Source organism: Bos indicus, chromosome 1 (genome assembly GCF_029378745.1).
Source record: "Bos indicus isolate NIAB-ARS_2022 breed Sahiwal x Tharparkar chromosome 1, NIAB-ARS_B.indTharparkar_mat_pri_1.0, whole genome shotgun sequence".
NCBI classification, from domain to species: Eukaryota; Metazoa; Chordata; class Mammalia; order Artiodactyla; family Bovidae; genus Bos; species Bos indicus.
In genome coordinates, this window is record NC_091760.1 from 128,902,360 (window position 1) to 128,919,097 (window position 16,738).

The window sequence follows — 16,738 nt, forward strand, 5'->3', positions numbered from 1 at the left end:
CTGGGTTTATCTGGCCCATGAGATCACCAGAGGTAACCTGAGGCTCAGACAAATGGTATCTATTTTTGGGTTTATTCTCAAATGAACTGTAATCTCAAGGGAACAGGGCATAGGATGAGGCTCAGTTAAGGAAATGTGAAAAAGGGTCAGGCATGGAGAAGGGAGGAAAAGAATACTGGGCACCACTGAGATGCAAACTATATATTGCTTCATTGAACACTAGCTGCTCCTTCAAGGTAAGTCTCATCACCATTTTGTAGATAAGGTGATAAAGAGATTACATATATTCCCAAAGGACATATGTGTCTCTTGAACAGCTTTCTCAGATGCCTTTTGTATAAAGCTGCCTCGTTGGAAATTCCCAACTTTCTAATATATTCTCCTCCTTCCTCTTGACACCTTAGTCTGTCTGGGATAGACTGACATGAATGTGAATTCCATCTCTGCGATCTGTCAGATCTATCAGCTGTGAGGTTCTGGGCAAGTCACTCAATCCCTCTTGCCCCAAGTTTTCCTCATCTGTAAAATGGACTAGAATTGTTTCTCTGTCTTCTGTGTGGTGAATCTTGCTTTGGACTTTTGTATCAATACTTCTTTGCCTCTGTCTAAATGTGTTCATTTGTCGTTCTGTTTTTTTTTAGGCTGCCCTAGATACTCTGATAAACTACTACTCACTAAGGTGTCAACAGGCAATAATAGCTTCATGCAAGTGTCAGCAAACATTTTATGGAAAGGGCCAGATAGTAAATATTTTGGCTTTGAGGGCCATCTGGTCCCCATGAAACTCCTCAGCCCTGCTGTCATAGTGCAAAAGCTGCCATGAGATAATACATAAATGAATGAGTGTACTGTATGCCAAAAACTTTATTTATGGGCACTAAAATTTGAATTTCATGTAATTTTCATGTGCCACAAAATATTATTCATCTTTTGATTTTTTTCAACCATTTAAGATGTGCTACCATTTTGTAACTCACCGTTTCACAAAATCAGATCAACTAGATTTGGTGAATCCTGGCTTAATAGTGACATTTGACATTTACAATTTAAGTGGGGATTATCCTGTTAAAAGAAGAAAACCACAGGGCCTAAATGGCATCACTAGGCTAAGGCCCTGTGATATCAAACCTAGACTTAATACTTGACCTAACTGCAGTTCCAACCTTGTCAAGAAATGCAATCTTAATCGGGCAGTCTGGAATTTTATTCTCAGCACTAACAGGGTACTCTGTCATGTGAGATCTCTCCATCCCCCAAAGGAAGAAGCAACCTTCATGGTAGACTCTTGCCCTTTCCCCCCAAGAAAGTGGGCTGGTCTGAAACTATTCTCTCTCTCTCTCTTTTTTTTTTTTCCCACTAATAGTGTCCTTGTTCCACCCTCCTTCTATTCAAAAACCTTCCATTTTGTACAACTTCTTGGAGCATCTATCTAGGTACTAGATGAGGCACTGTTTGATTCATGATTCATGAATTATTGAATAAAGCCAATTAGATGCTCCCATTTACTTGGTGGCATTCTGTTTTTTAGCAGATTTGATGGCAGTAGTGGGACTGAAGCAAACTTTCAATGGCATCTGGGGATAGTAGGAAACACAGGCATGGTGCCCCGTGAACGCTTTCAAGTTCACTGTCTTTCTCACTGTTTCAAAGGGCCATTGGTAAGTTCCTCCCAGTTTGAGCTCCATTCACTTTGCTCTCACGCTTTCAGTATAATTGGCTTTCCTTTATAAGGCAGGTCAGTTTGAGCTGGTAAATGATTCTGCCTGGAGCCAATAGAGGTGGCAGATGACTCTGCCTGGAGCCAAGCCCTTAGCCTTTCAGACTACAATTTTCAGATTTTTGAGTGGAAAACCCCAGCCCTTGATTCTGTTCCCAGATTCCACATTGGGAACTGATGAAGGTTTAGTGTGCAATTCCACATTTGCTTGGAATTCTTCTCCAAATTCCATGTTGGGAATTGTTGGTGGCAGTTGCAGTTCTCCATTTTGTTTGGAATCAATCCTCAATGCCTCAGTCCTTGGGGTCTGCTGGTTCAATCCTTTCTCCAAGCCTCCAGGGGAATTGTTGGTGTTGCATACAGGTCTGTCTTTAGCCAGGATGCAGAATCATCTCTTGGTTACTGCCTGTATGTTAATATGAACATGTTTGTCTTGTTTTGTATTGATTGTGTAGATAAAGGTTGTTGCTAATGAGATTCTTTATACCCAAAACTTGAATGTGCCACTTTCTGACATACCTTCTTATTTTATATTTGAGAACTGTGATTCCAGAAGCTGTAGATATTTTCAAAAGTGGCAAAATCTTGCTAAGCTTGTTTTGTGTCCTGAGAGCTGGGCTCAGTAGCCATCAGGTTGGGGGTTCCAAAATATGACGAAACAGAAATGTGGATTATGCTCCATTTGTGACTAGAGACAGCTGGATAGAAATGTGGGCTAAACTCCATCTGTAGCCAGGGATCTACCAGATTGCTGTCAACTCTCAGAGGAATTACAATGGCCATTATGAGGGACAGATAGATCATTTTAAAACCCTACATAAAAGCTGCTGCTGCTGCTAAGTCGATTCAGTCGTGTCTGACTCTGTGCGACCCCATAGACAGTAGCCCTCCAGGCTCCCCCGTCCCTGGGATTCTCCAGGCAAGAACACTGGAATGGGTTGCCATTTCCTTCTCCAATGCATGAAAGTGAAAAGTGAAAGTGAAGTCGCTCAGTTGTGTCCGACTCCTAGCGACCCCATGGACTACAGCCCACCAGACTCCTCCGTCCATGGGATTTTTCAGGCAAGAGTACTGGAGTGGGGTGCCTTTGCCTTCTCCGACATAAAAGCTAGGGCTCCCAAATCATATGAACAGAATGGGATATCTATTTTGATAGGTATGCAGAAGTCTTCAGAAATTTTTGAAATTCCAAAATAGCTTCATTGAAAGACTTATTGTAAAACCTGTGAAAAAATTAAAGACATAAATTGTACCTAAAACAAAAGCTACATCCCAGTTCTTCAAGGAATTGGAAACAATTGTCGGGAGGAGGAGCCAAGATGGCGGAGGAGTAGGACAGGGAGAACACTTTCTCCCCCACAAATTCATCAAAAGAGCATTTAAACGTCGAGTAAATTCCACAAAACAACTTCTGAATGCCGGCAGAGGACATCAGGCACCCAGAAAAGCAATCCAACTCTTCGAAAGGAGGTAGGAAAAAATATAAAAGACAAAAAAAGAGACAAAAGAGGGAGGGACAGAGTTCCGTCCCGGGAAGGGAGTCTTAAAAAGAGAGAAGTTTCCAAACACCAGGAAACCTCACTGCCGAATCTGTGCCGAGCTTTGGAAGCACAGAGGGCAACATAACAGGAAGAAAAAATAAATAAACAATTAAAACTCGAAGATTGCGAGTCCTACGGTAACTCCCCCAGCGGAGAAGCAGCGCAGAAGCCTGCACGCGCCATTAACAAGCGGGGGCTGGGCAGGGAGGCGCAGCGCGGGCTGCATCGCTTAGAGTAAGAATCTGGCCTGAATACCCTGAGCACTATCTGAGCGAAATAATTTGGGCTAGCAAACCAGACTGTGGGATATCTACCACGCGAAAAGCCAGCCCCAACCTAAGACACCGCCAGGCCCGCGCACGGAACAAAGAATTGAACAGAGATAGCCGGCTGCAGACCTTCCCCCTCCGGTGACAGGCAGCCAGAGCCAGAAGGGGGCAATCGCAGCCCCAGAGAGACATTATCTATAAAACTGTAAGCAGGCTTCTTTGCTAACTAAAACTTCTTGGGGGTCTGGACGGTTAACATCTGCCTAAGAAGGTGCGCCGGTTTTACGCCCAGATAACCGAGTGGCGGGGAGGCGATAAGTCGCAGCATTGGCGCTCGCCAAACACCTCATCACTTGAGCTGCTCGGACCTGGGAAGAGCACAATACTCAGGCCCAACTGAGTCTGCGCCTCTGAGGACTACCCGAGTGCCTGAACCTGAGCGGCTTGGACCCGGGAGGTACATGCAACCCAGGGCCAGCCTCGGATTGTTCCCGGCGGAACAACCTAGAGGCCGAGCAGTGTGGGCAGGGAGGCTACACGCACCGTGAGCGGGGGCAGACCCAGTGTGGCTGAGGCACTGCGAACGCACGCCAGTGTTATTTGTTTGCAGCATCCCTCCCTCCCTCCCTCCCCACAGCGCGACTGAACAAAGAGAAGAAATACAGTTCCACCCATCAGAACACTGACACAAGCTTCCCTAACCAGGAAACCTTGACAAGCCACCTGTACAAACCTACACACAGCGAGGAAAAGCCACAATAAAGAGAACTCCACAAACTGCCAGAATACAGAAAGGACACCCCAAACTCAGCAATTTAAACAAGATGAAGAGACAGAGGAATAGCCAGCAGATAAAGGAACAGGATAAATGCCCACCAAACCAAACAAAAGAGGAAGAGATAGAGAATCTACCTGATAAAGAATTCCGAATAATGATAGTGAAATTGATCCAAAATCTTGAAATTAAAATGGAATCACAGATAAATAGCTTGGAGACAAGGATTGAGAAGATGCAAGAAAGGTTTAACAAGGACCTAGAAGAAATAAAAAAGAGTCAACATATAATGAATAATGCAATAAATGAAATTAAAAACACTCTGGAGGCAACAAATAGTAGAATAACAGAGGCAGAAGATAGGATTAGTGAATTAGAAGATAGAATGGTAGAAATAAATGAATCAGAGAGGATAAAAGAAAAATGAATTAAAAGAAATGAGGACAATCTCAGAGACCTCCAGGACAATATTAAACGCTACAACATTCGAATCATAGGGGTTCCAGAAGAAGAAGACAAAAAGAAAGACCATGAGAAAATACTTGAGGAGATAATAGTTGAAAACTTCCCTAAACTGGGGAAGGAAATAATCACCCAAGTCCAAGAAACCCAGAGAATCCCAAACAGGATAAACCCAAGGCGAAACACCCCAAGACACATATTAATCAAATTAACAAAGATCAAACACAAAGAACAAATATTAAAAGCAGCAAGGGAAAAACAACAAATAACACACAAGGGAATTCCCATAAGGATAACAGCTGATCTTTCAATAGAAACTCTTCAAGCCAGGAGGGAATGGCAAGACATACTTAAAATGATGAAAGAAAATAACCTACAGCCCAGATTATTGTACCCAGCAAGGATTTCATTCAAGTATGAAGGAGAAATCAAAAGCTTCTCAGACAAGCAAAAGCTGAGAGAATTCTGCACCACCAAACCAGCTCTCCAACAAATACTAAAGGATATTCTCTAGACAGGAAACACAAAAATGGTGTATAAATTCGAACCCCAAACAATAAAGTAAATGGCAACGGGATCATACTTATCAGTAATTACCTTAAACGTAAATGGGTTGAATGCCCCAACCAAAAGACAAAGACTGGCTGAATGGATACAAAAACAAGACCCCTACATATGTTGTCTACAGGAGACCCACCTCAAAACAGGGGACACATACAGACTGAAAGTGAAGGGCTGGAAAAAGATTTTCCATGCAAATAGGGACCAAAAGAAAGCAGGAGTAGCAATACTCATATCAGATAAAATAGACTTTAAAACAAAGGCTGTGAAAAGAGACAAAGAAGGTCACTACATAATGATCAAAGGATCAATCCAAGAAGAAGATATAACAATTATAAATATATATGCACCCAACATGGGAGCACCACAGTATGTAAGACAAATGCTAACAAGTATGAAAGGAGAAATTAACAATAACACAATAATAGTGGGAGACTTTAATACCCCACTCACACCTATGGATAGATCAACTAAACAGAAAATTAACAAGGAAACACAAACTTTAAACGATGCAATAGACCAGTTAGACCTAATTGATATCTATAGGACATTTCATCCCAAAACAATGAATTTCACCTTTTTCTCAAGCGCACACGGAACCTTCTCCAGGATAGATCACATCCTGGGCCATAAATCTAGCCTTGGTAAATTCAAAAAAATAGAAATCATTCCAAGCATCTTTTCTGACCACAATGCAGTAAGATTAGATCTCAATTACAGGAGAAAAACTATTAAAAATGCCAACATATGGAGGCTGAACAACACGCTGCTGAATAACCAACAAATCACAGAAGAAATCAAAAAAGAAATCAAAATTTGCATAGAAACGAATGAAAATGAAAACACAACAACCCAAAACCTGTGGGACACAGTAAAAGCAGTCCTAAGGGGAAAGTTCATAGCAATACAGGCACACCTCAAGAAACAAGAAAAAAGTCAAATAAATAACCTAACTCTACACCTAAAGCAACTAGAAAAGGAAGAAATGAAGAACCCCAGGGTTAGTAGAAGGAAAGAAATCTTAAAAATTAGAGCAGAAATAAATGCAAAAGAAACAAAAGAGACCATAGCAAAAATCAACAAAGCCAAAAGCTGGTTCTTTGAAAGAATAAATAAAATTGACAAACCATTAGCCAGACTCATCAAGAAACAAAGGGAGAAAAATCAAATCAATAAAATTAGAAATGACAGTGGAGAGATCACAACAGACAACATAGAAATACAAAGGATCATAAGAGACTATTATCAACAATTATATGCCAATAAAATGGACAACGAGGAAGAAATGGACAAATTCTTAGAAAAGTACAACTTTCCAAAACTCGACCAGGAAGAAATAGAAAACCTTAACAGACCCATCACAAGCACGGAAATTGAAACTGTAATCAAAAATCTTCCAGCAAACAAAAGCCCAGGTCCAGACGGCTTCACAGCTGAATTCTACCAAAAATTTAGAGAAGAGCTAACACCTATCCTGCTCAAACTCTTCCAGAAAATTGCAGAGGAAGGTAAACTTCCAAACTCATTCTATGAGGCCACCATCACCCTAATACCAAAACCTGACAAAGATCCCACAAAAAAAGAAAACTACAGGCCAATATCACTGATGAACATAGATGCAAAAATCCTAAACAAAATTCTAGCAATCAGAATCCAACAACACATTAAAAAGATCATACACCATGACCAAGTGGGCTTTATCCCAGGGATGCAAGGATTCTTCAATATCCGCAAATCAATCAATGTAATACACCACATTAACAAATTGAAAAACAAAAACCATATGATTATCTCAATAGATGCAGAGAAAGCCTTTGACAAAATTCAACACCCATTTATGATAAAAACTCTCCAGAAAGCAGGAATAGAAGGAACATACCTCAACATAATAAAAGCTATATATGACAAACCTACAGCAAACATTATCCTCAATGGTGAAAAATTGAAAGCATTTCCTCTAAAGTCAGGAACAAGACAAGGGTGCCCACTTTCACCATTACTATTCAACATAGTTTTGGAAGTTTTGGCTACAGCAATCAGAGCAGAAAAAGAAATAAAAGGAATCCAAATTGGAAAAGAAGAAGTAAAACTCTCACTATTTGCAGATGACATGATCCTCTACATAGAAAACCCTAAAGACTCCACCAGAAAATTACTAGAACTAATCAATGATTATAGTAAAGTTGCAGGATATAAAATCAACACACAGAAATCCCTTGCATTCCTATACACTAATAATGAGAAAACAGAAAGAGAAATTAAGGAAACAATTCCATTCACCATTGCAACAAAAAGAATAAAATACTTAGGAATATATCTACCTAAAGAAACTAAAGACCTATATATAGAAAACTATAAAACACTGGTGAAAGAAATCAAAGAGGACACTAATAGATGGAGAAATATACCATGTTCATGGATTGGAAGAATCAATATAGTGAAAATGAGTATACTACCCAAAGCAATTTATAGATTCAATGCAATCCCTATCAAGCTACCAACAGTATTCTTCACAGAGTTAGAACAAATAATTTCACAATTTGTATGGAAATACAAAAAACCTCGAATAGCCAAAGCGATCTTGAGAAAGAAAAATGGAACTGGAGGAATCAACCTACCTGACTTCAGGCTCTACTACAAAGCCACAGTTATCAAGACAGTATGGTACTGGCACAAAGACAGAAATATAGATCAATGGAACAAAATAGAAAGCTCAGAGATAAATCCACGCACATATGGACACCTTATCTTTGACAAAGGAGGCAAGAATATACAGTGGATTAAAGACAATCTCTTTAACAAGTGGTGCTGGGAAATCTGGTCAACCACTTGTAAAAGAATGAAACTAGAACACTTTCTAACACCATATACAAAAATAAATTCAAAATGGATTAAAGATCTCAACGTAAGACCAGAAACTATAAAACTCCTAGAGGAGAACATAGGCAAAACACTCTCTGACATACATCACAGCAGGATCCTCTATGACCCACCTCCCAGAATATTGGAAATAAAAGCAAAAATAAACAAATGGGACCTAATTAAACTTAAAAGCTTCTGCACATCAAAGGAAACTATTAGCAAGGTGAAAAGACAGCCTTCAGAATGGGAGAAAATAATAGCAAATGAAGCAACCGACAAACAACTAATCTCAAAAATATACAAGCAACTCCTACAGCTCAACTCCAGAAAAATAAATGACCCAATCAAAAAATGGGCCAAAGATCTAAATAGACATTTCTCCAAAGAAGACATACAGATGGCTAACAAACACATGAAAAGATGCTCAACATCACTCATTATCAGAGAAATGCAAATCAAAACCACTATGAGGTACCATTTCACACCAGTCAGAATGGCTGCAATCCAAAAGTCTACAAATAATAAATGCTGGAGAGGGTGTGGAGAAAAGGGAACCCTCTTACACTGTTGGTGGGAATGCAAACTAGTACAGCCACTATGGAGAACAGTGTGGAGATTCCTTAAAAAACTGGAAATAGAACTGCCTTATGATCCAGCAATCCCACTGCTGGGCATACACACTGAGGAAACCAGAAGGGAAAGAGACACGTGTACCCCAATGTTCATCGCAGCACTGTTTATAATAGCCAGGACATGGAAGCAACCTAGATGTCCATCAGCAGATGAATGGATAAGAAAACTGTGGTACATATACACAATGGAGTATTACTCAGCCATTAAAAAGAATACATTTGAATCAGTTCTAATGAGGTGGATGAAACTGGAGCCTATTATACAGAGTGAAGTAAGCCAGAAGGAAAAACATAAATACAGTATACTAACGCATATATATGGAATTTAGAAAGATGGTAACGATAACCCTGTATACGAGACAGCAAAAGAGACACTGATGTATAGAACAGTCTTATGGACTCTGTGGGAGAGGGAGAGGGTGGGAAGATTTGGGAGAATGGCATTGAAAAAAAAAAAAAAAGAAAAAAAAATAAATAAAATAAAATCTGTTGTTGAAACAACTAAAGCTGACATCTGACATCTGGAAATAGATACAGCTGAATCCATACTATACAATATGTACCTGGATGAACTCCATTTAATTTTTTAGATATAAAAATTAAAAAAATTAAAACTAATTGAAAAAAAAAAAAAGAAACAATTGTCTATATGTTGCAAATCACTGCAGGGCCCTTTTTTCTTTTGTCTTGTCAACCCCCAAACCTCACCTATTCCTCTCAAAATGCTTAAAAAAATTAGGACATTAGACCCAGACTTGTCCTGCACTTAATCTGTGCCTTTGTGATGTAAATTTCCTACCCCTATCTTCTTTAGGACCAAAGAGCCATTCTTTGAAATGCAAACTTAATTGAGAGTTTCTCACCAGAAGAAATAAATGAGACAAAAAGGGAGAGAGACAGAAACAGAGAGAACACGTATTTGGAAACTGGGCTATAAGCTCTCTGCAGCTATATGTGTGTGTGTTTATATTGTATGTATGTTGTAGATTATGTTATGTTTCCCCACCTTTGGCGGGTATCACCAAAATTAATCTGTAAAAGAGAGCCATTTAGTTGATTTGAATGCAAGTGCTTGCATGAATTGGTCATTCTGAAGTTCTCAGAAATAGAACAGAAACTCAAATATTTTTCAAGTTCACATGATTTGGGATAATCTTCAGCAAATAAAAGCTATTTTAAGTTGGTTGGTTTAATTTAAACAGATCTGTCTTTAAAGTTATCAACAGTGACTATAATACAGATAACTTATTCTACCCAGGTTTACTAGTCAAATTCATGTTTCTTGGTCACAAAATTTGTCAGCAAAAATTAAAATAACTCAGGACAATGGCTGATTTTGTCATGAAGTTTTTGGTGGGTAATTTAGACATAATTGATGGCAGCAAACAAGTTGAAGTCAAAGTGACAGTTGCTCAGTCGTGTCTGACTCTTTGCGACACCATGGACTATACAGTCCATGGAATTCTCCAGGCCAGAATACTGGAGAATCCCCTTTCCCTTCTCCAGGGAACTTCCTGACCCAGGAATCAAACCCAGGTCTCCTGCATTGCAGGCGAATTCTTACCAGCTGAGCCACCAGGGAAGCCCAGCAAGTTGCTGCTGCTGCTGCTAAGTCACTTCAGTCATGTCCGACTCTGTGCGACCCCATAGAGAGCAGCCCAACAGACTCCTCCATCCCTGGGATTCTCCAGGCAAGAGTACTGGAGTGGGTTGCCGTTTCCTTCTCCAATGCATGAAAATGAAAAGTGAAAGTGAAGTCACTCAGTCGTGTCCGACCCTCAGTGACCCCGTGTACTGCAGCCTTCCAAGCTCCTCCATCCATGGGATTTTCCAGGCAAGAATACTGGAGTGGGGTGCCATTGCATAAGTGTAAATAGGATAAGAATTTATACATCAATTTTTAAGCAACAGTTATATTTTATTGTATATGTACTTAGGAATAGCCTCCAAAGTCTTTTTGGTATCTTGAAACTTTTGAATTTTCTTGTTAAATGATAGAAATTTGCTAAATATCTAGGTCATTTAAAATAAGAGAGTCATGAAATATTAATTACTGAACATGTTTATCTACTTTTGGCTTCCGATTGCAGAGAAACTCAAGATAAATTTGGTTCTGTTAGTAAACATGTTCTGTATCACAGTGAGAGACTGTACTGTGAAGAAAGACATGTTTCTAGAAATTATGAAATATATTTGTAAATTTGCCAATCTAAAATAAAATGCTTATCTGACCTGTGGTTTACAATCACTTACTTCTTTAGTTTTCACTAAAAATGAAGGTTTCTAAGGGTTAAGAATTCTAGGCAATATATGTAAAGTTATTAGTAATAAGAAGGGACACAATTTTGTATGCAAGGAAAGTAGGATGTGTTTCTTGGTTAAGAAAAGATGTGAGGTATGGAAATGCATGCCTGTTAAGGGAAGTGAAAGTAATTTTGCCTAAACTAGAACTTCTGGTTATGAAAGACAAACTAAATGCATACAAAAAGTTGAAGAGAAAGAGAAAAAGCAGGAATTTCACCTTTTATAATCAATCAAGCTGGCTAAAATTGAAATTATATGGATTTTAAAATATGCTTGAATATTTACTTAAAACTAAAACTTGGTTTTCTTTCATCTGCTAAAATGACAAAGGAGATTCTCTTTCCACATGCACTAAAAACCTCACTGACCCCTGGATTGAGCAGATAAAGGCAGCAAATAAATCCATCTCCTGGTTAGCAGTAAATACAAATGAGATATAATAATAAATCTCTCCTTAACTCTTGGAGACATTGCAGATTCTGTTGCAAAAGCACTAGCTGCCCAGCAAAGATCCTTAGACTCTCTGGTCAAGATCGTTCTTGATAATAGAACAGGCTTTTATCCTATTTTATTCAAATAGCTGAGCAAGTTGTCTGCGCTATACCTGGATTGACACTTCAGGGAAGTTGAAACTCAGTTACATAAAATTACTGAACAAACCACTTGGCTTAAAAGGGTGACTGCTTCAGTGGGGTCTTTCTTTGATTGGTTTGGGTTTTGGGGACCATGGCTCTAAAGTGCACTCCAAACACTGTGAATTATCCTGCTTATTATAATCATAGTAATACCCTAGCGTGTTTTATTTTCCTGAAAGTCTTAAATGCGTGTTTGCAGTTGCTAACCACCAAGCAATGGCACTCTGCTCCAGTACTCTTGCCTGGAAAATCCCATGGATGGAGGAGCCTGGTAGGCTACAGTCCATGGGGTCACTAAGAGTCAGGCATGACTGAGCGACTACACTTTCACTTTTCACTCTCATGCATTGGAGAAGGAAATGGCAGCCCACTCCAGTGTTCTTGCCTGGAGAATCCCAGGGACGGGGGAGCCTGGTGGGCTGCTGTCTATGGGGTCGCACAGAGTCGGACACGACTGAAGTGACTTAGCAGCAGCAGCAGCAGCAACTACCAAGCAAATGATCTCCCTAAGACTAGAACATCAGAAAAAAGAAGATGAGGAGACTGAGCAACTTAAGGATTATGAACCTAGAACCATGGCCTGTGAATGTCACAGGGATTAAGCAAAGACATCATGAGCTATGGATACCACACCAAGGATCAACAAGGCTGTGAGAACTGCAGAGCAATAGGTGAGAGTGGTATTTATGCCTGAACTTTTGATCTCTCAGACTGAGCATTTGACCAAAAGGGGGGAATTATTAAAGGGAAAATCACAGGCTCAAAAGGGCATGCTTGTGCTAAAGCCCCGATACCAAACCTAGATTTAATACTTGACCTGACTGAGGGTTTGACCTTCTCCAGGCATGTAATCCTTTCTTTCTTCCTTTTTCTTCATTCCTTCTTACCTTTCTTCCTCCCCGCCTCTCTCCCTCCTTTCCTGTCTCTCTCCCTCCCTCTTTCTTTCTTTCTCCTGAAGTATAGTTGATCTAAAATATTAGTTTCAGGTGCACAACCTATATACAGGGATATAACCTTAATTGGCCAACCTGGAATTTTCTGATCAGCACCAGTGATTTGCCAGCGGGACCCTTTTCATCCCTCAAAGGAAGAGAGAGAATCTGAATAATAGACCCTTGCCTTTCCCCTCAAAGAGGATGACCTGACCTGAAACAATTCTTTCTTTTCATGTGCTCATAACTTCCTCGCCTCTCCCTCCTTCTATAAAAATTCTCCATATTGTACGACCTCTGAGAACAGTAGTTGGGATACTGCCTGACTCATAAATTGTTGAATAAAACAACTAGATCTTCATATTTACTACATGGAGTTTTGTTTTTTTACAATCTTTTAGAACAAAAAGTGGAATTCCCCATAGTGGAATGGTGGACCGCCTGGCAGGACAATGAATGAGAGAACAGAGGGCAAAGAGCTGTCCTTTCCTCTGTCTTTCTGGAAATGCCCTCTTACATCAGCCTGCAACAAGGCTGACATCGCCATAAATCCTCCAATGGACACATCTCCAACTTCACAACCCCATCTATTTCTGTTTCTCTCAGCAAATCTGGGTACCTTTGTGAGCTTATCATTTTATGATTCAAAATCAATGCCTCTCAACTGGTAAAATCTAAGTCAGCTCTTTGCTATACTTGATCAATAACTGATTTGACTTTTGCAAGGCAGAGGGTGAAGCCAGCTGACCCCTGGGTATTTTTCTACATGGCAGGGTGGCAGGGAAGTGGACAGCTGCAGAGGGGACAGAATATATACTTGACAAAGCTTAGCAGGTGTCTTTTCTACCCTAGACATGCCTGACTGCCAGCCTTGACCCCCTGCCTATGGAGTCTCATGGGATTTGCCTGAAAATCAAACCTTCTTTGCTTCTCAGTACTTTGAACTGGTTTTGGAATAAATGCATGTTTTTAGATATTTTTCTAGAAGTGTTCCACTTAGTATACTTAGGAATAATCATCTTTTTGGCTGGTCTCCCTGCCCCAGTTTCTGCATCCCAGCCACCATCTACATGGTCGGCCAAGCAGTGCTTCTGCTTCAGTATCCCCTTCATCATGTCTGGTGGAGCCTCTAGGCTTCCCATTGCCCTTGGGATAATATAGGAGGTCCCCCTCCGGATCTGGTCCCCACTGGCCTGTCCAGTCTTCTCCTCCATGCCCAGGCCATATCGTGCTCTCCCCCACCTTCCTGACACCTGACCCCTAGTCTAGAACACTCTTCTTCTCTGTGCTGAAACTATTATCCTTCAAGATCTACCCCAGGTACATCCCCTCCATGGCCTCTACAAAGTTAAATGTCTCTCCTTCATGTACCCAGTGCTCCCTCCAGCAGAACTTGTGACCCTCTTATTGCCTTCTATACTATGAATCCTAGTAGGTCTCTTTCCTCTATACCCCCAGCTTTCAGCACACCATGGGCCTTCAATAAAGGGGGACTGAATTCATTCCAGAATATCTCCTACTGTGTCATGTGTGTGTCAATTTCAGTTGTCTCAAATTGCAAATAACATGTATGGATGTTAGAGTTGGACTGTGAAGAAAGCTGAGTGCTGAAGAATTGATGCTTTTGAACTGTGGTGTTGGAGAAGACTCTTGAGAGTCCCTTGGATTGCAAGGAGATCCAACCAGTCCATCCTAAAGGAGATCAGTCCTGGGTGTTCATTGGAAGGACTGATGCTGAAGCTGAAACTCCAATACTTTGGCCACCTCATGCAAAGAGTTGACTCATTGGAAAAGACTCTGATGCTGGGAGGGATTGAGGGCAGGAGGAGAAGGGGACGACAGAGGATGAGATGGCTGGATGGCAGCACCGACTTGCTGGACATGAGTTTGTGTAAACTCCGGGAGTTGGTGATGGACAGGGAAGCCTGGCGTGCTGCGATTCATGGGGTTGCAAAGAGTCGGACATGACTGAGCGACTGAACTGAACTGAAGGGAAAATTAATCTCATCCAACGGCTTTCAGGTTGCTATCTTTTCAACATAAAAATCTTAGGCACCCTCTAGGTGTTTGGTAGTATTTTCTGCCTGACCATCTGACTCCAAGTGAAAGCCATGGACCAGGAACATCCAGGTCTACCCCAGACTTACTGAGTCAGAATCTGGATTGTTCCCAGCCCCCAGGTGCTCATGTGCACACTCAGACGTGAGAAGCACTTCTCTAAAAGACATCCATCTCCTGCCTAACGAAGGCCTGATTTGTGGAATGGTAGAAACACCTTGATAGTTTGATGCACCTGGAGAATTAGTCAATCCCAAAAGAACAGAGAAGAGATGGCCATTACATGGTTGCATCTCCTTTTCTTTCTGTATTAGATAGGACGCCTTACTGTGAAGGTAAAAGGAGCCAGAATTGGGCCCGAGGGAGAAGCTCTAGGAACCGCCAGCGCTGGGTGAACTGATACTGGGCGAGGTGTAATTGGCTGCCATGGGATGGTGCTCAGGTATGAAGCAGGCAAATCCTGGGGGTGGGGGCTGGAGTCTGGAAAGCTGATTTGATGTGGGAACTTCAGATACAGAATGGCTGGATGTCTGGTCGGCAACATGCCTGGGAAGAAAGGGTGAAGGCCTAGAAGGGAAGTGTACAGCGGTTCTCTTCAGAGGGGAGCTGTTTTGCATAAAGTGAAAAAATGAAAATGTTGTTCGCTCAGTTGTGTCTGACTCTTCATGACCCCATGGACTGTAGCCCACCAGGCTCCTCTGTCCATGGGATTCTCCAGGTAAGAATACTGGAGTGGGTTGCCATTCCCTTCTCCAGGGGATCTTTCCAACCCAGGGATCAAACTTGAGTCTCCTGCATGGCAGGCAGATAGATTCTTTACTGTCTGAGCCATCAGGAAAGCCACCATTTTGCATAAAGGGGACAGTAACAGACTGAACTTTGGGTCTCAGCTGGCAGGAGCAAGTAATAAATACAAAATCTGACTTGCAACAATAAAAAGGAAAATGTCCTAAGTAAGTGCTGTGCAGACGATACTTTCGGCTTGAAATGTAGAGAGACATGGGCCAAGGGATTATAAAGAACAATAAAGGGAGGGATAGAGAAGGGATGTGCGGCTTCACTGGTGGCCTAGTGGTTAAGAATCCATCTGCCAGTGCAGGGTACATGGGTTTGATCCCTGGTCCAGGAAGATGCCACATGCAGTGGAGCAACTGAGCCCGAAAGCTGCAACAACTGAAGTCTACATCCCTAGAGCCTGTGCTCTGCAACAAGAGAAGCCACCGCAGTGAGAAGTCCAAGCACTGTAACAAACAGTAGCCCCCAATCTCTGCAACTAGAGAAAACCTCTACACAGCAATGAAGACCCAGCGTGCCCAAAAATAAATAAATCTTTAACAATAAAAAAAAAGAGGTGATAGTCCATCCCATAATGTAAAAGTTAAACAAACTAAACCCTCAACCAGCAACTGAACTGCAAATGCTCCTCAGGACACAGTCTGTGGCTCCTATAAGGGGAGGTCAGCAGCACCTTCTCAATGTCTGTTGCTCTTACTGCCCCCATCACCCTGAGAGCCTCTGAGGGCACTGCATGCTCTGTGATGCTCTGACCCATGGATAGATGCAGATTCTTCCTGAAGTCCTCAGGTGTGGGCACATACAACTGCTTGGCGAAGGGAAAGAGACCCTAAGAAGACTGCAAATCCAGATGCCTGGCATGAAAGGCACGAGCTCGTCTACCGTGCACGTGTGGCAGGCACACCGTTTTCCTGGTTCCTATTAGAATCATTCATCTCCATGAATAAGAGCTGCTATCAGGCCCCTAAGCATTCTCTGAGCTCAGAAAAAAGCACAGAGATTTAGTTTTCCCTTCCACCTGCACTAGTCTAAGTGATGCTTTGAGGACCCTCTTCTTCCCTGGGTAGCTGAGAAATGGGAGTAACACAACCTCAGGCAAATCTCCACCTATCCCTGCAGAGTGAGCTGACTCCTAACACCTTTTAAGAATTACAGTCTCAGAATACAGCAGAGAAGATGAAACATAAGAGCAAGA

General features: G+C 41.4%; 1 protein-coding gene and 1 long non-coding RNA gene across 6 annotated transcripts in view; one reads left to right on the forward strand and one right to left on the reverse strand.

The window, feature by feature from the left end:
* The window catches only part of CLSTN2 (calsyntenin 2), a 745,907-nt gene that overhangs the window by 153,888 nt on the left and 575,281 nt on the right, over positions 1-16,738 (reverse strand). The gene's annotated exons all lie outside the window — the stretch shown is intronic.
* Positions 93-16,738, forward strand: part of LOC109559774 (uncharacterized) — a 76,179-nt gene continuing 59,533 nt past the window's right edge. For all 4 annotated transcript variants that reach the window (XR_011567833.1, XR_011567827.1, XR_011567830.1 and 1 more), the window contains exons 1-2: positions 93-236; positions 1,532-1,658. This is a non-coding gene — a long non-coding RNA (uncharacterized lncRNA). The remainder of the gene's footprint in view (positions 237-1,531; positions 1,659-16,738) is intronic.